The sequence below is a fragment of the Monodon monoceros genome, unplaced genomic scaffold (genome assembly GCF_005190385.1).
Source record: "Monodon monoceros isolate NGI ecotype Baffin Bay Population unplaced genomic scaffold, NGI_Narwhal_1 Super_Scaffold_11, whole genome shotgun sequence".
NCBI lineage: Eukaryota > Metazoa > Chordata > Mammalia > Artiodactyla > Monodontidae > Monodon > Monodon monoceros.
The window spans coordinates 79562309-79588550 of NW_021703767.1; positions in this window are offsets into that span (position 1 = coordinate 79562309).

The following is a 26242-nucleotide window of genomic DNA, read 5'->3' on the forward strand; positions in this document are numbered from 1 at the left end:
TCAGAGGCCATGGCCCACGGGCCCAGCCGCTCCGCGGCATGTGGGATCTTCCGGTACCGGGGCACGAACCCGTGTCCCCTGCATCGGCAGGCGGACTCTCAACTACTGCGCCACCAGGGAAGCCCCGAGAAATTATTTTCATTAAAAAAATGTTATCCATAAGTATCTGAGAGAAGGGATAAAGATGGTTCTGAGGAAGAGGAGATTCCTAGATTTATCAGAGGCATGGGGGAAGGCTTCTTAGAAGAGGTGGGATACAGGCCTGAGGTGTGGGTAGAGTTGGAGCAGGCAGAGGTGACAGTTGTTGGAGACAGGGACACATTGTCTGATAAGCAACTATGCTTACAGGTGGGACCAACTGTTAAGAGAGGCCCCTGGCAGTGTAGTGCCCCCTGTCCCACAGCAATGGAGCACGAGAACTGAGACTCATGCCAGACACTGGGTTCACAGGGCTGAGTGACCAGAAGCAAGACTTGTTCCCAAGAAGGGTCAGAGGGCTCCAGCCTCACACTCCCTTCCCCCATCCTGACTCATTGTGGGATGAAGCTGTTTTAGTGCTTCATTTCCCTTGGTCAAACCAGGATGATTTGAATGCACCTGCCTCTCTTCCGTCCCCACTGCCTAGCAAGGGTGGCCGTTGTGAGGGGCAGGGAGTGTTTCCTAATTGTGGTCCTGTGGCCCAAGCGCCACGTGAGGGCTCTTGGCGGTCTCACTCAAATGAGGTGGGGGCCGGCTGACTGCTCAGCCGCAGTTGGAGGATGCCTTAGTTATTCCTTCTCAGTAGACTTCTGGTCTGGTTTTGAAGTTGCACATTTCAGAAGCTCGCTGCTTCTCTTTAAAAAAGGTGAGGGGAGGAAGCGGGGGTGGCGGGGGTGGGTGAACGGAGTTCCACCTGCCAGATGGCTGCCAGGCCTCGGCAGTGGCGCTCTGCATCTCACTCCCGTGGACCCACCATTGAACCTCCCAGCCCCCCTCCTCCCCACCAAATTAGACACATTTGAAATGCAGAGCAAGTGGTCTCATCGAAAAAAAGAGAAAGATGAAAAAAACCAAAAAAACCCCAAAAACAGTAAAAGCTATAAAATACCACCATGCTCCTGAAAGGGTCTTACGGTCCTTTCACACAAAGTGGATTTTTCGGGGAACGCCTACTTCATCGTGCGAGGGGTCACCCTGTTTATCTGCAAGGGCACAGGACCTTGGCTTCTCCATTCAGAGCTCTGCTCCCACCAACCACACCTGCACAGTGGCCAAGAAACCACAGAACCCTGAGCCACCATCCCCAGGGACTGCGAGACAGTTGGGGTCACTGTTTTAAACACAGCAATTAGAGATGTTGACCCGTTTGAATTCACTTGGTCTGCGGGGCACTTGATGGTTGATGATAAGAATGATGATGAGAATAATGCCATCAGTAACTTTCTGTAGTCGTGAGTCATACTGCTACAAAGCACTTTCACATTTATTGACTAATTTTCTCTCAAAAACATACTGGAGATCCCAGCTGCTTTCATAGTATCCCCAAAAGATAAGCTACCACCTCTAGCAAAGTGAACTTAAATGTGGATTCATTATTTAGAGCCGCGCATGGGGGAACTTTTCAGATTTGCATTGTGGTCTTGCCCTTGCCAGCTGGGTGACCTTGGACAAATCACTTCACACCTCCTAGCCCTTAGCTTCTTCATATGTAAAATGTGTTAATAATAACGGTCTCAGAGGGCTATTGTAGGGATTTAAATGACTTCATGTAAATAGAAAAGGACATTATAGCCTCTAAAGCATTATGCAAATACTAATCACCGTCTATACCAGGGTGCGGTATTTGCAAAAAAATGAACGTAAATATAGCTTTGAGCTGGCCAGTAGGATGTGCCTGAAAGAGCACTTCACTTGGAATAGGAAGACATGGGCTCTATTCTGGCCTTTACATGTCAGGTGACAGCGAAGAGTGTGGCTTTCAGACAGACAAACACAGCCATGCGAGTGATGCATTTACCAGCAAAAAAACGGCTGCCGCCATCCACCTGCCACCTTGTCACCTGTAGTAGGTTGAGTAATGACCCCAAAGGTGCCCATGTTCTAATCCCAGGAACCTGTGACTATGTTACCTTCCATGGTAAACGGACTTTGTAGATGTGACTGCCTTAAGGATTTTGAGATGGGAAGATTTTCCTGGATTATACAGATGGGTCCAATGTGATCACAGAGGTCTTTGTAAGAGGGATGTGGGAGAGTCAGAGTCAGAGAGATGGCTGTGTGACAATGGGAGCAGAAATTGGGGTGATGGTCTTGAAGATGGAGGAAGACGAAATCAAAGAGTACAAGTAGCCTCTAGAAGCTGAAAAAGGCAAGGAAACACATTCTGTATAGAGCCTCCAGAAGGAACCCTCTCTGCTAACACCTTTGACTTTAAAGCCAGAAAAACCAGTTTTGGACTTCTGGCTTGCAGAACTGTAAGGGAATAGCTTTGTGTTGTTTTGAGCCATCTATGGTGGTAATTTGTTACAGCAGCAATAGGAAACTCATACACCACCTTTACCCCGAGCTCCCCAGTCCCTGAGCACTGGGGCTCCTGTTTTCTTCCTTCCAACCTGTACCTAGCACCTGAGTAGGCTAGTGGGCAGTGCCCAAGCGTCCCTCTACCAGCTTCCCAGTTTGGGTGGACCAGCATGTAGCTCACGTATTACTGGGATTGGAAACTGATGAACTCCTCGGCTCTGTACCTCTAATTGGCCAGAGGTCTTCCTGGGGCACCGTGTCTCAGGAAACACACCTTGACTGTGGGTAAGTCACTTAAACCCTCAAACTGTCTATTTTCTCATCTATCATTTGGGGATAAAATTTCCTTCCACCTCTACCTCACAGGGTATTTGGGAAACTTAACAGAAGCTCTAGCAATGAAAGCGCTTTGCCGTCTATAAAATGCTCTGCAAGTGTGCACTCCTATCACTATAATCACCAGTAATTTAGAAACATAGAATTTTCTAGCTTAATCTCTTCTTCACTCAATATATATGTCATGGCACGTGACAAGCGCTCTGATTCTAAAGTGGAAGGGAAAAGTTTTTGGAAGGGGATTATCCAGTTGGGCATTCGATTTTGGACGTATGGATTACCCATGAACTTGCACTTTCAATATGGACCTAAAACTATTAAAAATAAAACCAAACAGATGTTGTGAGGACATTAAATATTGCTCAGTAATATTGCCCATTTGGAGATGGTGAGATGGGGCAAATTTCACTTGCCTTTCTCTTTGTGGAACTAAAAATGGAAACGACACTTTGTTAATCAGTAACAGAGTCTTCTGAAAACAGGAGCTTTTAAAACATCTTTCAGCCACAAGACTGCTGAGAGCCAAGAAGCTGTGTGTTACTGCAGACCTGTGCTTGTGCGTCTTGCCACCAAAAAATGGAAACCCCCGCTAGTTATGGGCTCTTTTTTAAACATTAAAACCACAATTTACCTAAAACTCACCCTCGACCCTCAGAATGGTTTATGCACCATGACCTCACTAACCTTCTCTGACTTCATTAGGGTCAGAAAAAAGCAAGCAATCGTCTGGTAAATTTGGTCAGAGAGCAGAGAATATTAGAATGTAAGGCGAAGGAGTTGGTGGAAGGGAAAAAACATTTACCAACCACTTAGTTCAAGATGCAAGACTATGCTTTTCCACACATAGTATCTAATTTAATTCTCACTGCAATCTCTTTATGTAGCTATTATTCTCAGTTTACAGATGTAGAAGCTGGGGCTCAGAAAGATTACATAACTTTCCAGAACATCACAGTAGAACACGGCAGAGCTGGCTTTTCAGACCACTTCTAGTTCATCCCTTTACAAAAGAAGGAACAGGAGAGGACTGATTACCCTGGAATCATATTTACTTAGTGCCCTTACAACTTCTAAAATTTAGGTTCACTAAATAGGTTTTGACTCTCCCCTTCGAAACTTCCTCAAAGCTCTCTAAGTCCTTGCAAACCCAAGAGAACTATACAACACTCCAGAACCATCTTCCTTGGACCCCAAATTTAGTACTTGAAGGTGTATTACCTTGGGTTCTGAGTGTGTTGAGGCCCATGGCTTTCCCATAAGAGGCTGAAGTACCTTCCTTGACTGTTTGCCGTGTTCCGCTTTGTGATGAACAGCACTCAACTGGAAGCGCTGAGCAGAAGTTTTGCAATTTTTTTTCTCTGTGCCCAATGCCAGGGGTAAAACACATCTTGGCTTTGAAGCCACAATACTGGAGGTCAAGACCCAGGTTGGCTATTATCTCACTTTGCCATTGTGGGTCAGCCAGGAGTGGGCTAGGTAACCTCCCAGGTGGGAATTTCTCACTTCTAGGAGATTAATTTGATTGGGTTGGTTGAAATCCCAAATATATGAGGTTAGTGAGGGAAGCTCTAAATGGATTCTGGCTTTGGCTGTCTGAAATATAAACTCTTGTTCATTCATGGAGAATTCAAAACAATCCAGCACCCCTTCTCATGTTTCTTTGAGAGTGATGATCCAAGGGGAAACTATAAGGCTGTGATCAGCTGAGTCTGTACCAACTTGGTAGAGCTGAAGATGGAGAGAGGGTTGGTTAGAGGCAGCAGAAAAAATGGAGCAGACTCTTAGGGAAGAGAGATAGGATATAAGTGGAGAGGAAACTAGAGCAGGTTAGAAACCCTGGTATTCCATGGGATGGTGCAGACCAGGGCCAGGTTCCAGAAAGCAGAAGATCTGGACTCTGGCTTTGACTGGACCAAGTGCTCCTTGGACCTACCTAAGTCACTCAAGCTCTTTGGATATCATTTTCCTCCACTGACAAGAGGGATAATGACATCTTCCCAGCTGCCTCATAAAGTTGTTGTAACGATTAAAACGAGATGGTGTATGTGAACTTTCTCAGAAGAATGTGGAGTGAGTGTTGTACAATATAATAAAAAGCATTATCTGTAGAGCCCTCTCAGATGGTGCTGTTGGGAAACAACTCTTATTCGCCTTTTTCTGTTCAGGGAAACCAGGTCTGAGATGTGATCTTACTAAGAGCATTCATGTGGTAGGTGAAGGAACCAGGGTGTCGCTACTAACAAATAGCAGAAGAAAGGGACATGGCTGAGTGTTTTCCTGGATACCAGAGATGCACTGACAGTAACCAGGTGCAGCGCAGGATGGAGAAAGGGGTATGTGCCAGTCGCTATGGCTGCGTTTAGCGATTTAAACTGTGAGTAAGGAGTTTAGTAGCAGCTGGGCTGTGTAGTTCTGGCTCAGGGGCTCTTGTGTTGTTTCAGACAGGGGCTAGAGCTGGAAGAGTTGGGGAGGGGGTACTGGAGCAGCTGGGGGCAGGCCAGGCATCTCTCAGGACCCCTCCATGTGGTCCCTCTGTGTGGGGACCACACAGCGTGGCAGATTCAGGGCAGTTGGACTGCTTCTTTGGCAACTCAGGGCTCCATGTGAACAAGGAGGAAACAGCATCATTGCCTTGAGCGACATAGCTTCAGAAACCATACATCGTCTCTTACACTGTATTGAAATGATTAGCACCCAGTCATAACCCCGCTCAGATTCAAAAGATGACTTAGACCCCACCTTCTGATGGGAGGAGGGGCAAGTTTCTAGAAGAGCACATGGTATGGGAGAGATTGTTGCAGTCATCTTCAAAAAAATGCAGTCTGCCAAGGAAGGAAAGTCTGCAACATTGTTGGAATGAAGATTAAGGGTCTTGAATCCTGGGAGAAAGAGCAGTTACTTCTGCACCAAGGATGTTGACTATAAAGCACAGTCTCATTGACAGATAAGTCCTTTCATGAAGAGAGACTGAAAAAATACCAGCAATGTCCTATCATGTAACAAAGGAGTGTGTTAAACTAGAAATGGGGTGGGGGCATTATTAGGGAAGGTCCTGAAATTATATCTGGGCACATCAGTCAGTTTGTTGAGAGGCTAACAGAGAAGATGTTTATGGAAGCAAACAGGAAGAGCTCTTTACAAATGGCCAGATTGTAACTTACGGACTCAACTTCTTTTTTTTCTTTTTCTTTTTTTTTAATTGAAGTAGAGTTGATTTACAGTGTTGTGCCCATCTCTGCTGTACAGCCAAGTGACTCAGTTATACACATCTAGACATTCTTTTGTTTATATCCTTTTCCATTATGGTTTATCACTGGGTGTTGAATATAGTTCCCTGTACTATATAGTAGGACCTTGTTGTTTATCCATTCTAAATGTCATAGTTTGCATCTACCAACTCCAAACTTCCAGTCCATCCCTCCCCCAGCCTCCTCCCCCTTGGCAACCACAAGTCTGTTCTTTATGTTTATGCAGACTCAACTTCTTGTTTGAAACCCTTGGCAAGCTCAGGTTTTCTACATGGCTTAATTATCTCGGAACATCCCTATCTTCCTTTTGGCTTAGCTGAAAGTTGATGGATTCTGGACAGAAATCAAAGACGCCTTCCCACCCAATTATTCCTCAATAAAATTATTTTTGAAAAAGAAATATTAATTTATCTATCAGGTCACTATTTATTTAATTAAACTAATTTAAATTAAATTAATTAATTTACTTATTTATTTTCAACTGATATTTCACCTTGTGCAGAGAGAGCACTGTGATATCTCCTGGGACAAACAGACGCGAGGAGAGTGTCCTGCCCTCAACAGCCAAGAGCTTCCCCTTCACTAGAAAGGAGGTGAGAGAAGAGGGAGTCAAGTGTGGCCTGGGAATGGAAGCCCAGGTCCAGGTTTCTGGACTGTGTAAGAGACTGTGTTGAAATCCTGCTGTGTATATGACCTGGTTTAAACCTTGCTCCAAGCGTATGGTTACTGGTGAGAGTCCTCCTTGGGTCTCAACAGGCATTAAAAGAAATGGTGTATGTGAAGCACTTGGCATGTGGATGGCACTCGGAATAGTGTACTTTTGTTATTAGGCTGTGTGTTTTTATTATAATTCAATCCTAACATTAAAGTATGAATAATAACTTCCTATTTACAAATTACTGATATTTTTCATGTCATTTAATATCAAAAATCTTGTCATTTAGGCAATGCAATTATGCCCCCGGCCCCCCAGTTTTACAGATTAGGACATTGATGTTCAGAGAGGTTAAGTGACTTACCTGGGGTCTCCTGGCTGATAACTGGCAGAGCTGGGATTTCGAACCAGGTTACCGCCCCAAAGTCACCCCTTTCCACCCTACCGTGTTGTTTCCTAAATTGCCAAGTGACCTCGTGCAAGCATTCTACATCCCGTCCCCCAATCTGGCCTTCAATTTCTACATCTGCAAAGTGAGAGGAATTAAATCATGCCTGAGGTCCCCTCCTGGTCCCAGTGTCTCTGATTAAAAGCGTATGTTCAGGAATGGACGCTGCTTGCTGCCGGGCTCTGAGATGCACAAGGAGCCTGGGCTCAGGGGGCTGGAGACTGGACCTGCGCCCAAACACAGGCTGGCTTGGTGTTCAGTACTGTATCTGGCTGCCAAAAGGCCAGAATTCTCTAGAGGACCTGAGTCCTATCTGGCCAACTTCTGATGGCCTTAAGTTATCCTCTGACCTCGAACTTGTGATTATCTGAAGCTTATTTTTAAAAAGACTTAGGAATAGCCATTCTATCTCTCTGGAGACCCGCTTCCTTTCTTACTTTCTTTATGTTCTTCCAACAACAGGGAATGGGAACTAGGAGTCAGGCAATCTATCTGTAATTTTTGCCTCTGCTGCTGTCTTTCTCATGACTCTGGGCAACTCACATCCAAAGCAGGATTATCAAAAAGAAAGTGTTCCCCTGGCTGGAGGGTTTGTGAAGCCACATGGCTTCCTCTTGAAGAAGAAATGGAAGACCAAGGTTATATGCACCTTTAAGATATGAAACCTATCAGATTTACTAATAACCATGTCTGATATTCAGGGCTGGTCCACTTGAATTCCTTCTTTAAAAATAGCTTTTCTACTGTATTACAAAGGAAATAGGTGAGGAAAATGCTCTCTGTATCTGGCCCCAAGAGCAGTTGTAAGGCTCAAAGGTAATACTAGGTTTAAAGCATAATTCCTTTTCCTTCTGCATACCTCCTTCCCCATTTTTGATGGGATGTGAAGTGACTCACAGTCACTCAGGAATTACGTCTCTGAGCCATGCTGGATGGAGTCTGTCTGCACCTTGACCGAGTGTTGCTTCTCCTGGGTCAAGTGCCTTGCTCTGGTCTCACCCATCATCTGGTTTCATTCTGCAGAGACTGAAGCAGGAGATCCACCTGCCCCCAGGAGAAGGGCCTTCATAATCCCTGATGCTGGGGCTCTGCATAAGCTGAGGCTGAGGGACACTCTCCTCCAGCCTCTCTGACCTGTAAGTTAAAGAGCTGGTTTTGCTTTGGAAGAAAGAGCCTTTTGATCCTTGCTCCACTTCCAGGGCAAAGACTGCTCAGACCCCTCTCCCACAGCCCTCTGTGTGCTTGTAATGGCCTAGGCTCATTTCAGACAGAAACTTCAGACAGGATATTGGGTAAGAGCAGGGTCAGCTTGGCAACTTGGCATTGTATATAGACAAAGAATTGCAGTAACCACCAAGAGACCCATGTTCTATGTCCAGCTTGGCCCGTAAATCACTTTGTGACCTTGAACAGGCCTCATTTTCCTTCCAAGCCTCAATTTCCCCGTATTTAAAACAAGTTGATTGAACTAGATAATCCCTAAGGTACCTTCCAGCTCTGCTATTCCCTAGCAGAATATTGCCCAATCTTTTAATTCCTTAGGGGATCTTGCTTAGAAACTAGGAGAATGATCTTTGCCACAGGAAGTCTGAGAATGTTTTCAGGATCATAAAACAAATATTAGGAAAAAAACATAAGAATATTATGTTGTCCTGTGCTTTGGGCTCATGTTTTCTAAGGTCCGTGTCAAATATTTGCAGCATAACCACATTTTCATTTTCATATGCAGAGAGGAAGAAGGGGAAATAGGAGTAACAATTGCTATGGAAATTAGCCACGCTATATCAAAATATGATTGTATCTGGTGAGCCATGGATCCTCAGCATCCTGGACATAAATTCTGCCTTCAGAGCTTATATCTACCAGGGATCCCAGACATAGAGACAAGTAACTCAAATACAAAGTACGACATTTTAAAGCCAATATAAAGGACCTTAGAGGGGAGAGAGATCACTTGCTGTTTAGGGGTATCAGAAAAGTCTTCATGGAGAATTTTGCATTTGATCTTGGTTTAGGGAAAGAAATGGTCATGAGAAGCAAGAGGAGGCCAATCAGAGGAAATACTGTGAACAAAGGCAGAGGCAGGGAAACCATGAGAAGTTCGGTAACTAGTGAATGGGTAGTTTGTTTGGCTAGAGCACAAAGCTGTGAAACGAAGTAGTGGGAAAAAGACTACTTAAATTTTTGTGTTATATTTCCCTGGTTAGCATATACATTATTTTAGGGCAAAAATCTTAGCTCAATTTATCTTTGTAGCCCTATCAAAGATGACACATAATCATCTCTTAAAACTTGTTTAATGAATAGATAAATTATATTAAGTGGTACTTTTTCCTCTAAACCATCAATGCACTGTGTAGACCTAACTATATCTTAGAATCTCAGAAGTTAAGTTGAACATGACACTTGTTGTGTTGACTGTCACGGATCTGAAGTGCCATCCCTCAGTCCTATAAATGTAGGTAGGTGATTTCATCTGGAGAAGGAGGTTGTGTCATTTTCATCAGCTTCTAACAGTTAAAATGTGATGTGTATTGGACAAGTACAAGAGGCTGAATTCAGCAATTCGGTTGCAGAAATAAGCCCATCAACCATTGTCCCTTGCAATGGCCTGTGAGGCCAGTTCTAGGGATAATAGAACAAAGGAGACCCTAGAAACACCCATGAGTTGTAACAAATGAAACTAAGGTAATGCACTGATACGTGTTCTGGTGAGTTTCCATCACTTAGCAGTGTAGTGTCCAAACTGCTGCAGAAAGGATGAAAAGAAATCTGGACTTTTCTGTATCTTGACTATGGTACTCAGTAATAAGATTACACATGTGATAAATATGTATACAAAATGCTAAATTCTCACACAAATGGGAAATACAAATAAGAGAGGTGGACTGTATCAATGGTAATATCTTGGTTGTGATATTGCACTATAGTATTGCAAGATGTATCATTGTGGGGAACTGGGTAAAGGGCACATGGGATCTCTCTGTATTATTTCTTAGGCCTGAGTGTGAATCTATAAATATCTCAGTAAATATTTTTAAAAAATTGGGGCCCAGGTAGATTCAACAGTGAATTCTACAAAACTTCAAAGGGAGAAATTGTATTAATTCTCTACAATCTCTTCCAGAAAATAGAAGCAGAGGGAATACTTCCTAACTCCCTTTATGAGACCAGTATTACACTACTACCAAAACCAGTCAAAGATGAAGAAAACTACAGACCAGTACCTCTCATGAACATAGATACAAACATCTTCAACAAAATGTTAGCAAATTGAATTTAACAATGTATAAAAATAATTATAGGGGCTTCCCTGGTGGTGCAGTGGTTGGGAGTCTGCCTGCGGATGCAGGGGACGCGGGTTCGTGCCCCAGTCCGGGAAGATCCCACATGCCGCGAAGCGGTTGGGCCCGTGAGCCATGGCCTCTGGGCCTGCGCTCCGCAACGGGAGAGGCCACAATGGTGAGAAGCCCGCGTACCACAAAAATAAATAAATAAATAAATAAAATAAAAAATAATTATATAACATGACGAAGTGAGATTTATTTCAGGAATGCAAGAATTGTTCAACATTCAAAAGTCAATTAATGTGATCCATTATACCAACAGGATAAAAAAGAAAAATCACATGATCATATCAATGGATGCAGAAAAAGCTTTGGACAAAATTCAACACTTTTTCACGATAAAAACTCTCAGCAGTCTAGGAATAGAGGAGAACTTCTTCGACTTGATAAAGAACATCTAAAAATCACCTACAACTAACATCATACATAGTGAAACTCTGTTTTCCCTCTAAGATCAAGAATAAGGCTGCTTTTCAACATCGTACTGGAATTCCTTACTAATGCAATAGAGCATGAAAAATAGATAAAAGGCATACAGATTGGGAAGGAAGAAATGAAACTGTCTTTGTTCTTAGTTTACATGACTGTCTACGTAGCAAATCTGAAAGAATCAACCAAAAAAACTCTTGGAATTAGTAAGTGATTATAGCAAGGTTGCAGGATACAAGATTAATATACAAAAGTCAATTACTTCCCTATAGGCCAGAAATGAACAAGTAGAATTTGAAATTAAAAACACTACATTTACATTAGCACTCCAAAAAAAATAAAATACTTAGGTATAAACCTAACAAAAAATATAAGAGCTATATGAGGAAAACCACAAAACTCTGACAAAAAATATCAAAGAAGGACTAAATAAATATTCCGTGTTTATGGTAGAAAGACTCAATATTGTCAAGATGCCAGCTCTTCCCAACTTGATCTATAGATTCAATGCAATCCCAGTAAAAATTTCAGCAAGTTTTTTTTTTTTTTGGTAAGCATTGATGAATCAATTCTAGAGTTTATGTGGAGAGGCAAAAAGACACAGAATAGTCAACTCATATTGAAGGAGAAGACCAAAGACAGAGGACTAATACTAACCAACTTTAAGATTTACTCTAAAGCTGCAATATTCAAGACAGTGTGGTATTGGCAAAAAAAAAAAAAAAAAAAAAAAAAAAAATCAATGGAACAAAGTAGAGAGCCAAGAAATAGATTCTCTTAGATACAGTCAACTGTTCTTTGACAAAGGAGCAAAGGCAATACAATGGAGCAAAGATAGTCTTTTCAACAAATGGTACTGGGACAAATGAATATACACATATAAAAAAAAATCTAGACACAAACCTTCAACCTTTCACAAAAATTAACTCAAAATGGATTGTAGACCTAAATATGAGATGCAGACCTCTAAAAGTCCTGGAAGGTAGCATAGGAGAAAATCTAAATGACCTTGAGTTTGGCAATAATTTTTTAGAAAAACCATGATCAATGGAAGAAATAATTGAAAAGCTGGACTCCATTAAAAGTATAAACTTCTGCTCTGTGAAAGACAGTGTCAAGAGAATGAGAAGACAAGTTACAGACTGGAAGAACATATTTGCAAAAAACATATTTAATAAAGGATTGTTATCCAAAATATACAAAGAACACTTAAAACTCAAAACTAAGAAAATGAACTAATAGATTTTAAAAAATGGGCAAAAGACCTGAACAGACACCTTGCCAAAGAAGATATATAGAGGACAAGTAAGCATATGAAAAGATGCTTCACATCATATGTCATTAGGGAATTGAAAATTAAAACAACAATAAGACACAACTACACACCTATTAGAATGCCAAAATCCATAACAATAACACCACCAAATGCTGGCCGGGATGTAGAGCAACAGGAGCTCTCATTCACTGGTGGGAATGCAAAAAGGTACAGCCATGTTGGAAGAAAGCTTGGCAGTTTCTACAAAACTAAACATACTCTTATTGTACAATCCAACAGTTACACTCTTTGGTATTTACCCAAGTAAACTGAAAACTTATGTCCTCACAAAAATTTGCACATGGATGTTTATAGCAGCTTTATCTATAATTGCTAAAACTTGGAAACAACCAAGATATCTTTCAGTAGGTGAATAGATAAATAAACTGTGGTATATCCAGACAATGGAATGTTTTCAGCACTAAAAATATGAGCTACCAAGCGATGAAAAGACATGAGGAAACATAAATGCATATTACTAAGTGAAAGAAGACAATCTGACAAGACTACATACCATATAATTCCAACTATATGACATTCTGGAAAAGGCAAAATTATAGAGACAGTAAAAAGATAAGTGATTGCCAAGAGCTAGGGGGCAAGGAAGGCTCAATAGGCAGAAAACAGAAGATTTTTAAAGCAATGAAACAATTCTCTTTGATGCTACAATGGCAGATACATGTCATTATACTTTTTTCCAAACCCATGGAATGTACAACACCAAGGAGGAAACCTAATGTAAACTGTGGACTCTGGGTGATAACGATGTGTCAGTTCAATCATAATGAATATACAACTCTGGTGCAGGATGTTGTTAATGTGGGAGGCTACGCATGTATAAGAGCAGGGTATTTATGGGAAATCTCTCTACCCTCCACTCAATTTTGCTGTGAATCTAAAACTGCTCAAAAAAATCCTCTTAAAAAAGAACAAAAGAAGGGAAGTAAGAAATAGCTTGGCCAAATGAAGATCTATAGCTGAAAATGCTCTAAGATGTGACCAACATGAGAACCATGACAAGTACTGTTCTTTCTGGTTCCCATATTCAAAGTAAATATATCTTCCCAACTGAGAAGTTACCAAGGTTAAGAGATTGTCTATAGATATGAAAAAGATACAGGCCCACCTCTTGGTTTTCTCGGAGGATGAGCTTCTTAACTGCTATGCACTGGAGAACAATCAACTTTCCGCCTTCAGGGTCAAGGTGACATTTGCAAATTCCTGCAGGGTCTGAGTCTGACTTACAAATCCCTTTACATCTCTTCCAAGTTAGCTGCTGAAAGGGTATTTTCCTATGCAGCTAGCATTCTGGACAGCCTGAACAAGTCATGAAAACAGGATATAGCTACCCTGTGCTCTAAATGGATTCTGAAGGCCTGGCACTGAAGACATCATCTTCAGTTGGCAATGTTAGGTTTTTCTTTTTTCCTGTGTCTGTGATGCTTTTCTCAAGGTTTTTGATGAAAATATTTTACAATTTTCTGAGTATTGCTTAGTCAGAAGACCCTTAGAAGGAGCCTGTGGGAAGGGGTGAATGGCTTCAAGTCAAGGACAGAGGACTTGATACCCAACAGCTGACCACATTTCCTCCTACCAGCTGGAGATGTTCCATGATCGTACAACCTGAGAGAGATGTACACCTCCCCAAAATCGTGCACATACAATCCTAGAATTTTAGAGATGAGTAGAGTTTTGAGACAACCTATCCATTTTATAGATGAGGAAAATGGCCTGAAGAGAGGAAACCACTTTTCCCAGATCTCACAGTGAGCCAGAGCCATGGTCTTCGAAAAGGGCATGTTTAGAGGTGCATCCAACAATCCACTGGGTTGCCACAAAGATATAAGAACTTTTATTTATGCAATTTTTGTAATAATTATGGATTTGCAGGAAGTTGCAAAGACAGAATTGAAGGAGATGGAATTATATCCTTCACCTAGTGGTAGTATCTTGCATAATTATAGTCTAATATCAAAATAAGGAAATCTACATTGGTACAGTCCACAGACCCTGTTTAGATTTCTCCAATTTTTACTTACACTTATTTGTGTGTGTGTATATGTATGTGTGTAGTTCTATGTAATTTTCACGTATGTAGATTTATGTATCCACTGAGAATTTCTATTTTTATAATATAAATCTAAAAAAGGAAGAAAACTTTACCAATGTTTAATAAGTGGATGGGCACTGCTACCCATATTGGTGCTAATACATACATGAGACAATTGCATTCTTGTAACATACCTGAGATGTCTTGAAGGCAGAATGGGAGTTGAATGGTGTGGCAATCACATTCATTCTTTTTAGGCTCTCAGTGTATTGTGACATTCTCAAGTTTACATGAGCCCTATCAAGTGGCTCTATGGGTTATATTATCCAGTTTCAACTAAACTAACCTTTCTGAAATGAACTTAAATGAGTTAGAATGGTTTCTGCCTTAAAAGGGTTTGACAAGCAGCGGATTGAAGAAGATACCTATGCTGCAAGCATAACCAAACAAGGACATGGAAATACCGACCCTTCTACTCCTTGTAAAAACTCTCTGCCAGTCATATTTCAAGGAAAATGCAGTAATCATCTCACCTGAGCCGACAGGAAGTCAACCCAAAATAATCAAAATTATTAAGATATTTTAAAAATGGATTTAATATTTCTGTCCAAAATGTACGTGCATATTGTGTCATGAGATGTATATTGTATCATTGACAGGATAAGCATCATGATGTGTAAGACATCTGGAACATGATGACAAGCCTTTACAAAATTTTCCGCCATGCTTAAAATCAGGTAATACATAAGGCAAAATACATACCATTAAGGAATATTTATTCCTCTTACAATGTAGCAGCAAACTCAAGTGCAATCATTTGCTCACTTATTATCTGTGAGACTTTCGGTATAACATTAGGTCCCAGCCACAGTGCTTTTGGAGGACCCAGGAAGAGAAAGATGTGAACATGCTTTGTAAATGCTAAACTTCTGTGCTGATGGGATACTATTATTAATTTTTTTAACATAAAATTTCAGAAGAAAATTAATTGAACAGGAATTTTATCATCTAATAAGCAACTATTTGAATCTCAGATGAGAAATTTTTTGGTGGTCTGCCTGGAGAAACAATTCTTTGAGGCAGAAAACAATATTTAAGAGTAGCAGTATGGTGGGGTATCTCCAGACCCGGATTTCAGGGCTGACTTACTACTGCTGTGAACTTGGGACAGGTTCTTAATCTCTCCAAGCATCTGTTTTCTTGTTTGTAAAGTCTACTAATAAATAACCCATGTCATAGAGTCATCGTGAGAATTGAGTAAGACAATATGTAAAGAGCCTGGCACAGTACCTGGTACATTGCAGGTTCTCAAGCCTCATTAGTCCTCTTCCTCCTCCCTCTCTTTTAGGAAGCCCAGAAAAAAGCCTCCATTCTACCAGCATTACATTTATTTCCTGTCCTCTTAACTATCCTGAATTTTCTTAGGGGATTGAATCGAGTACCCTAATTCCTCCAGAAAACTTACAACATTGAACAGTTTTCTGCTTGCAGTAGGCATTTAATAAAAGCTTATTAACTGAAAGGTTGAAATTAATGATCTCTAACAGGGAGCAAATGTGTGGCCTCAGGCCAAGACCCTTTGATCTCAGAATTTCAGACACTGACTGCCACTGAAGGATTATGAGTGCCCTCCTATCCTGAGCCATTAGTGGACGGATATAATATAAATGTAAGAATTCCTTTGATTTGTACAGAGCATCACAGTTTCCAAAGTGCTTTCACATCCATCATCCTATTTGACCCACACAACAAACTTTTGAGTTATTCAGTCAGTATTCCTAAAGAGAAGCCTTAGCCCCAGAAAAATAAAGTGGCTGCTAGGTCAGTCATAGAACACGATACTGGTACCAGCCACCATTTTCCGCATGTGTGGTTTTTACCAGGTACTTTATGTAAATTATTTTGTTCAGTCCTCAGAAAAATCTTTTTAAAAAAATTTATTTATTTATTTATTTATTTTGGGCTGCGTTGGGTCTTCATTGCTGCGTGCAGGCTTCCTCTAGTTGCGGCGAGTGGGGGCTGCTCTTCGTTGTGGTGCATGGGCTTCTCATTGTGGTGGCTTCTCTTGTTGCAGAGCATGGGCTCTAGATGCGTGGGCTTCAGTAGTTGTGGCACGCAGGCTCAGTAGTTGTGGCGCATGGGCTTAGCTGCTCTGTGGCATGTGGCATCTTCCTGGACCAGGGCTCGAACCTGTGTTCCCTGCATTGGCAGGCAGATTCTTAACCACTACGCCACCAGGGAAGTCCCCTCAGAAAAATCTTTGATTTGGTTTCTATTGCTGCTTTATAAACAACCCCAGGGAATTCCCTGGTTGTCTAGTGGTTAGGATTGGATGCTTTCACTGTCATGGCCGGAGTTCAACCCCTGGTCGGGGAACTTGACCATGCCAAGTTCAGAATCATTTGCACTATTTAAATTGTCCTCTCATTTTTCTGAGTGCTAATATTTAAATTCCCATAGATTTGATGCATTTTAAAGGGTAGATCCAGAATTGACTCAAGTCAGTCTGACTCCAAAGCCCAAGTGACAGGGTCAGGCCATGTCACTTGGTCAAGCCAAGTGACACGGCCAAATAAATAAATAAAATTTGTTTTAAAAAAAGACCCCAAAACTTGGTGGCATAAAAGAACAGTTTTATAATGAGCATTGGTTCTGGAGGTCAGGAGCTCAGACGGGTCACAAAAAGAATAGCTTGTTTCTGCTCCATGGTGTCCGAGACCTCAGCTGGGAGATGCAAAGGCTGAGGGGCTCAACAGCTGTGGATTGGAATCATCTGGAGGTGTCATGAATCGCATGTCTAGCAGATGCTACTCTTTCCACTGGGATGGAAGCACCTACATGTGGCCACTCTCTGTGGCCTGGGTTTCTGCGCAGCATGGTGACCTCAGGGTAATTGAAGTTCTTTCTAATTCTATAATAATTCCTTCTTCATGGAGGCTCAGTGCTCTAAAAGCCAGTGTGCCAGGAAAAAAAAGGTGGAAGCTGGGTTGCCTTTTATGATCTAGTTCTGAAGTCAGATTATATTCCTTTTGCTTTACTTTATTGGTTATAAGCAAGTCACTAATCCACTTGTATTGCAGGGGGAAAGACATAGTTCCCACTCTTTGCGGAAAGAGAGCTCAGATGGGATGGCAGATGTTGCTGTGATCATTTTTGGAAAATACAACCTGACTCCCTCTGAAAAGAGTTGAAGAATAAGGAAATCAAAGCTCAGGGAGATTGAGAGACCTGTTCAAATTCATAGCTCATACACCGGAGTAACATTTCACCCAGTAGGATTTCAAAATCAGTGAATAAGGTAAACATTGCTGATAGTCAAAATTATCTTGGAAACCCTCTAATTTGCCAGTAAAGTACAGTGTATGTGGTTTTGCATAAGCAACAGTTTCTAGTGTGTCTTCTCATGCTTGCTGAGGTACAGTGCTAACTTAATGAAATGATAGGCAGAATCATTTGCTCTATTTCAAATTGTCCTCTCATTTTTCTGAGTGCTAATATTTAAATTTCCACAGAATTGGTGCATTTTAAAGGATAGATCCAGAATTGACTCAAGTCAGTCTGACTCCAAAGCCCAAGCTCTTTCTACACTGCTGCCTAGAAACCACCTCTGGGAGATAGGGAAAGAGGTCAGAGTTTCATGCCCACCTAGGCTGGCACTACTGACACAGGTGCAGGTCACCAGAATCAGGCCTCAGTTGCAACCTGGATGTGATATGCAGGCTCTGTCACTGGTTTAACTCTGTGTGTCTAGACTTTGTCCATGTTAAAGATGCAGTTATTTTTGAACCCCTGGACAGCCCCACCCTTCCTGCCCATTGCCTTCTCCCTCCAGGTCTTCATAGATTAGGAGGAAGGGGAGCTGAGATTTGAAAATGAGTGAAATGTCAGCAGGTAAGGATAAGGGTATTTCAGACAGACAGAACAGCATGTGCAAAGGCAGGCTGGTGTGGAATTGCAGGAAGTACTCAGGGATTGTTGAATAATACAGTGCTATTTTGCTGGGGAAGGATCACTGAGGCCCTATAATACCCTGCCAAAGACTTGATCTAGAGATAGTGATGTAAGAAAAGTTTTGCAATTTAGCAGTAACACTCTGGAGGCAGTATGGAGAAGAACTGCAAGGGAGGGTGGGGCTTAGGTCAGGAGACTGGTTAGGATACTTCTGCTGCAGCAGAAACAATTCCCAACCTCTGGTTAATGTCAGGGTGTCTGAGTACGGAAATTTAGTCCTTGCACATGATCTTTACAACAGGTTTGGTACCAAAATTTATGGAACTAGGCAGGTCTACGGGGCTAATGGAGCAAATGGCCACTAAATACATGACTCAGCTCTGCTCAAAGAAATCCCCACCTCTAGGGTCTCAGTGCCTGAAGTCTCCATTTGAAATATTTCTTTTAGCTCTCAGGGATTTAGAACTGGATTAGACATAATCTTTCTTTCATGGATGACACTACTATATTTACTTATTTCGTTAATCTAATGTATTAAGCATTTGTAAATGACCCTTCACATGTGAACACTAGGACTTTGACAGTAGCTTGACTGCATCTTCCCCTATGGTCTTCCCTTACTCAATCGCCGGCACCCCCCCACCCCCACCCAGGGTAACCACCATCATGCATCGTGTATTCATCATTCCCTTGCTTTCCTTTTTAAATAGTTTTGTCTCATCTATAGGTATTCCTTTAAAAAGTGTATTTTATTAATATTGTTCTTAATATTACAAAAAGGACATCATGCACAAATAGTTTTGATATTTTTACTTTTTGATTAATATTATGTTTTGAAGACTCATCCATATTGTTGCTTGTTGTAGTCATTTAATTTGAATATGCTACAGCTTATTCATCATTCCCTATTGATGGGAATTTTTTTGTTAATTTGTAGAGTAGTGCAATGAACATTCTTATCCACATTTGCTAGTAAACATATGCAAAATTTCCTTTAAGCATAGTCATAGGAGCAGAATTGTTGGGTTATAGAGTCCATAAAGTTCAACTTTACGAGATAATACCAAGCTGTTTTTCTAAGTGGTTTTACAAATTTCTAGTTCCGGCCATGACTAATTTTCTCACCAAAAAAAAAATGTGAAAGTTGGTCACAAAATCACATCATCTGAAAATAATGGTAATTTTATTTCCTCCTTTTCAATTATTAAGCCTTGAATTTCTTTTTCTTATTGTATTAGCAATATTTAGCTGATATGGTAAATTACGCTTACAGATTTTCTAATGTTAAGCCTATCCTCATGTACCTGAGAAAAGTCCAGTGTGGTATATGATCATTTTGATGCCCTATTGAATTTGATTTACTAAAACGTTTTTTAGGATTTTCACATTTATAGCAGTAAGTGGTATAGTTATGTAGTTATCCTTACAGCTCTTTGCTAGTTTTGGTATAAAGATTGTGATCCTCATAGTATCTGATAGTATTACATCAACGCCACCTTTATTTTGTTCTACTTGCCTGATTAATCATTTTTTATCCTTTTATTTTTTGCATATATGTTGCTTAGGAATGTGTCTAGTGAATAGAAAATAACTGGATTTTAAAAAAAATTTGGCAAGTTAGTTCATTTTCATCTCTAGTAGTTACCATATATTAGGACTTTCTTCTACTTTATTAGTTTATTATTCCAATTTGTCACACTTTTCCCCATGTTTTGTATTTTTTTGTTTATTGTTTTAAAGTTGTCTATGTCTCCTCTCATATTAGATAAGGACATTAATATACTCTGACGTCCCTTGGTCTTCCCTTACTCTATCATATTGAGTTCATCTAGACTTTTAATTCTTCGTTTTTATGGACATGCTTTTGTTTTCTCTTTTCTTTGGTCTCAGTTATTTTTTAAGGCAAACACAAACTTTAAAAAGATCTTTTATCACCTCTTCTTCACATATTTCTTCCATCATCCCTTATATTGGCTTCTATGTAATGTCATTAAAAAATGTTTCATGCATGGATCTTTGTGTGACAAATACTCTGAGACTGTGTATGTCTTAGAGTATTTTTATCATGCCTCACATTTGAATGAAAGTTTAGCTGGGTATGAAATTCTGTACTTGCATCCTTGCATGTGGTTGAAAACCCTGATATCAAGATTATTCGTATTCCTTTGTAAGGGATCTTCTTTCTTTCTTTCTTTCTCTCTGGAAATTTTTGTTTTTGTTTATGTTTTTTGTGTTTTGTTTTTTACAATTTTACCTTATCTTTGATAAGGTAAAATTTGATATTCTTGAATTTTAACATAATTTATGTCTAAGAGTGTGACATTGCTCTAAGAGTGTGACATGTCTAAGAGTGTGACATTCCTTATTGCTCCTCTTTTGCTATGATTCCTATCAATCTGAGGCTTTTCATCATTCATTAATTCTGGGGGAATTATCTCCATTATTCCTTTAAATATTTCCTCCTTCAATTTGGATCTATTTTTTCCTTTTCCTTTTTTTCTTCCTGGGACTACTTTTGCCTTTTATACCTTAAGTAGTTTCCATTTTTAAAATAATTTGCTGCTGAGGAGAATTCCTCAATCTGATCTCCCATTTTTCTAATTCATTCCTCAGGTGAATCTATTCTACTAATCACCATCCATTGTGCTCATTATCTTAATGATTATATATTCATACTCAACATTTCTACTTGATTATTTTTTCTTTATATATTGCTAATATCATTCCTTATTTTGTAAATATAAAAAATTAAATTCTTAAAAATATATGTAAATTCTTGATCTGTCAGTTCTAATACCTCTGGTTCCTATGGAATCTGTAACTCAGTTTGTTGTTTTACTTTGGAAGTATTAGTGCTTCTCTTTTCTCCCATGAGCTTCCATTCCTCTGGGGTTATGGGCTACTTGGTCCAGCAGTACTGAGGGCAAAAGTGATGAAGGCCAGACCTCCATCTATGTCGACACCAATGTGCTCAAAGTGGGGGTTGAGGATGGAGGATAAACCCAGAAGTGGAGGATTCCAGGCATCAGAAAACCAGAACTAATCACCCCTGGCCCTACCAAATAGCATCTCAGATGTATTCTTTACTTTAGGAAGAATTAGTATCTAGAAGATATTATAATCCACCAGCCCTGGGGGTTTAGAAGGAGAGGGTGGGGCAGTGACCACCTGAGACCAATCAATCTGCATGTGTTTTCCTCACTTCCACTCGGCATAAGGTTTCTGCACTGCCCTGCTTTACACCCCAGTCACACTCACTCAAGAAGTCTAAGCTCCAGCCCTTGTCTGTCCCAAGGCAGTAAGGGTGGGGAGAGAGGGGAGATGAAGACCCCAAGAAGAAATGGCTCCTTTCTTGTTTTATTCTGAAACAGCAGCCTTGGATACCCTCTGCCTTAGGTAAGGACCATTTCAGGCACATGTACATGCCAAATAAAAACAGCTTCTGCCTCTCCAGGGAGATCTTACAGCTTTCCCTGCAACTTAATGTTTTTCCTCTGTAGTTCCTCAGAGTGGATCTCGAGGGAAGGAGCCAGTAGGTCACGCTAGTTCAGCATCTTCTTAGCAACCTCCCTTGACTTCTTCAAGGCTATACACTCTTCTTCCCATTCTGCCTTTCTTTAACACATAGGTGTCCCTGGGATGGCAGTACACTGAATACTGGTGTGAGTGGGTGCACTGGGTCAGTGTGTCCCCTTGGAGTGGAAGAAGAGGCAGCATACAGGAGAAATTGGGGCTGGGCTTATGTTCTTTTCAGTCATTGACGTGCTGTGTGGACTTAACACAAATCATTTCACTTCCCTGAGCCTCAGTGTCCTCCTCTGAAACATGAAATTAAAATAACACCAACCTCATTGGGCTGACACAAGATTAAAGTGAGAAATTGGATGCAAAAGGGGCTTTGTAAACTGATTTTATTGATTATCTGGAGTCAGGGAAAGGCGTCTAGGGCTGGGCGAAAGTTCACTTGCACAACCTCAAAATTTTACTAAGTGCTGGCCCTGCTAAAAAAGCCTGATGCAACGGAACATTCTCTTATTATAGAAAATGTTGAATCTGTGTTTGATGCCAGAGTTGTCACATTCTTCCAAGAGTACAGATTTTTATGGGCCCCTGGAAGCTCTGCTGGGGACTATTTCTGAGGACGGGAACATTGTGCCTTGTTGGCAAGGCTTGTTAAACCAAGGCCACTTGCGGTCATTGAAGAATCTGGGTCTGCCTTTGCTACACTGGGGGCGAGATGTCAGATCCTATCTGATGTTTGCAGATTTGGATACACGGCTTCTGAACTTGGTGCCTTTAGCTTTGTTGCTTGGGAAGGGTCTTTTTCCAGTCTAGTTAGAGGAGTGAGAAGTGGGAGAACAGGATGGAGCACGTCCAAATCAAAGACAAGTAGCAGAGGTAGAAATGAATAAGAATAATGTGTTCTCTCTGGGAATTTATACAAGGACAAAGCTAATGAGACTTTGTTTTCAATTACTTAAAATGTAGTCTGTCATTGAAAAGATGATGTAATGACTTTAAAACAGAACACAAGCCAGAATTCTACAACATATTCAACTATTTGTATTTTTGCACATTCTTGTCTATTTCTCATTGTCATCATCATGCATGCATAATGCACATTTCATTTTGTGGCCTGATTTTTTTTAAATTGTATAATAGGAATTATTCTTTTAAAATTTGTATATTAATAACTACATAATAATTTTTCATACTGTTTTATAATTAGTAAAGCCATTTCCCTACTTGGGCTCACTTGGGTTGTCTTCAATTTTTTTCTCTTTTTAACATCTTTATTGGAGTATAATTGCTTTACATTGTGTTGAGTTAGTTTCTGCTGTATAACAAAGTGAATCAACTATACATATACTTATATCCCCATATCCCCTCCCTCTTGCATCTCCCTCCCACCCTCCCTAACCCACCCCTCTAGGTGGTCACAAAGCACTGCGCTGATCTCCCTGTGCTATGGGGCTGCTTCCTACTAGCTATCTATTTTACATTTTGTAGTGTATATATGTCCATGCCACTCTCTCACTTCATCCCAGCTTATTCTTCCCCCTCCCCATGTCCTTAAGTCCACTCTCTACGTCTGCATCTTTATTCCTGTCCTGCCCCTAGATTCTTCAGAACCATATATTTTTTTAGATGCCATATATATGTGTTAGCATACGGTATTTGTTTTTCTCTTTTTGACTTGCTTCACTCTGTATGACAGATCCATCCACCTCACTACAAATAATTCAATTTCATTTCTTTTTATGGCTGAGTAATATTCCATTGTATATATGTGCCACATCTTCTTTATCCATTCATCTGTCAATGGACACTTAGGTTGCTCCCATGACCTGGCTATTGTAAATAGTGCTACAATGAACATTGTGCTACATGACTTTGAATTATGGTTTTCTCAGGGTATATGCCCAGTAGTGGGATTGCTGGGTCATATGGTAGTTCTGTTCTTAGTTTTTTAAGGAACCTCCATACTGTTCTCCATAGTTACTGTATCAATTTACCTTCCCACCAACAGTGTAGGAGGGTTCCCTTTTCTCCACACCCTCTCCAACATTTATTGTTTGTCGATTTTTTGTTGATGACCATTCTGACCGGTGTGAGGTAATACCTCGTTGTAGTTTTGATTTGCATTTCTCTAATGATTAGTGATGGTGAGCATCCTTTCATGTGTTTGTTGGCAATCTGTATATCTTCTTTGGAGGAATGTCTATTTAGATCTTCTGCCCATTTTTTGATTGGGTTTTTTGTTTTTTGATATTGAGCTACAAGAGTTGCTTGTATATTTTGGAGATTAATCCTTTGTCCGTTTCTTCATTTGCAATTATTTTCTCCCATTCTGAGGGTTGTCTTTTCGTCTTGTTTATGGTTTCCTTTGCTGTGCAAAATCATTTAAGTTTCATTAGGTCCCATTTGTTTATTTTTGTTTTTATTTCCATTTCTCTGGGAGGTGGGTCTAAAGGATCTTGCTGTGATTTATGTCATGGAGTGTTCTGCCTATGTTTTCCTCTAAGAGTTTGATAGTGTCTGGCCTTACATTTAGGTCTTTAATCCATTTTGAGTTTATTTTTGTGTATGGTGTTAGGGAGTGTTCTAATTTCATTCTTTTACATGTAGCTGTCCTGTTTTCTCAGCACCACTTATTGAAGAGGCAGTGTTTTCTCCATTGTATATTCTTGCCTCCTTTATCAAAGACAAGGTGACCATATGTGCATGGGTTTATCTGGGCTTTCTATCCTGTTCAATTGATCTATATTTCTGTTTTTGTGCCAGTACCATACTGTCTTGATTACTGTAGCTTTGTAGTATAACCTGAAGTCAGGGAGCCAGATTCCTCCAGCTCCATTTTTCTTTCTCAAGATTACTTTGCTCTTCGGGGTCTTTTGTGTTTCCATACAAATTGTGAATTTTTTTGTTGTAGTTCTGTGAAAAATGCCATTGGTAGTTTGACAGGGATTGCATTGAATCTGTAGATTGCTTTGGATAGTAGAGTCATTTTCACAATGTTGATTCTTTCATTCCAAGAACATGCTATATCTCTCCATCTGTTTGTATCATCTTTAATTTCTTTCATCAGTGTCTTATAGTTTTCTGCATACAGGTCTTTTTTCTCCTTAGGTAGGTTATTCCTAGGTATTTTATTCTTTTTGTTGCAATGGTAAATGGGAGTGTTTCCTTACTTCTCTTTCAGATTTTTCATCATTAGTGTATAGGAATGCAAGAGATTTCTGTGCATTTATTTTGTATCCTGCTACTTTACCAAATTCATTGATTGGCTCTAGTAGTTTTCTGGTAGCATCTTTAGGATTCTCTATTTATAGTATCATGTCAGATGACACACAGTGACAGTTTTACTTCTTTTCTGTTTTGGATTCCTTTTATTTCTTTTTCTTCTCTGATTTCCATGGCTAAAACTTCCAAAACTATGTTGAATAATAGCAGTGAGAGTGGGCAACCTTGTCTTGTTCCTGATCTTAGAGGAAATGGTTTCAGTTTTGCACCATTGAGAATGATGCTGGCTATGGGTTTGTCATATATGGCCTTTATTATGTTGAGGTAGGTTCCCTTTATGCCTGCTTTCTGGAGATTTTTTATCATAAATCAGTGTTGAATTTTGTCGAAAGTTTTTTCTGCATCTATTAAGATGATCATATGGTTTTTCTCCTTCAATTTGTTAATATGGTGTATCACATTGATTGATTTGTGTATATTGAAGAATCCTTGCATTCCTGGGATAAATCCCACTTGATCATGGTGTATGATCCTTTTAATGTGCTGTTGGACTCTGTTTGCTAGTATTTTGTTGAGGATTTTTGCATCTATGTTTATCAGTGATATTGGCCTGTAGTTTTCTTTCTTTTTGACATCTTTGTCTGGTTTTGGTATCAGGGTGATGGTGGCCTCGTAGAATGAGTTTGGGAGTGTTCCTCCCTCTGCTATATTTTGGAAGAGTTTGAGAAGGATAGGTTTTATCTCTTCTCTAAATGTTGGATAGAATACACCTGTGAAGCCTTCTGGCCCTGGGCTTTTGTTTGTTGGAAGATTTTTTATCACAGATTCAATTTCAGTGCTTGTGATTGGACTGTTCATATTTTCTATTTCTCCCTGGTTCAGTCTCGGAAGGTTGTGCTTTTCTCAGAATTTGTCCATTTCTTCCAGGTTGTCCATTTTATTGGCATATAGTTGCTTGTAGTAATCTCTCATGATCCTTTGTATTTCTGCAGTGTCAGTTGTTACTTCTCCTTTTTCATTTCTAATTCTATTGATTTGAGTCTTCTCCTTTTTTTTTCTTGATGAGTCTGGCTAATGGTTTATCAATTTTGTTTATCTTCGCAAAGAACCAGCTTTTAGTTTTATTGATCTTTGCTATCATATTCTTCATTTCTTTTGCATTGATTTCTGATCTGATCTTTATGATTTCTTTCCTTCTGCTAACTTTGGGCTTTTTTGTT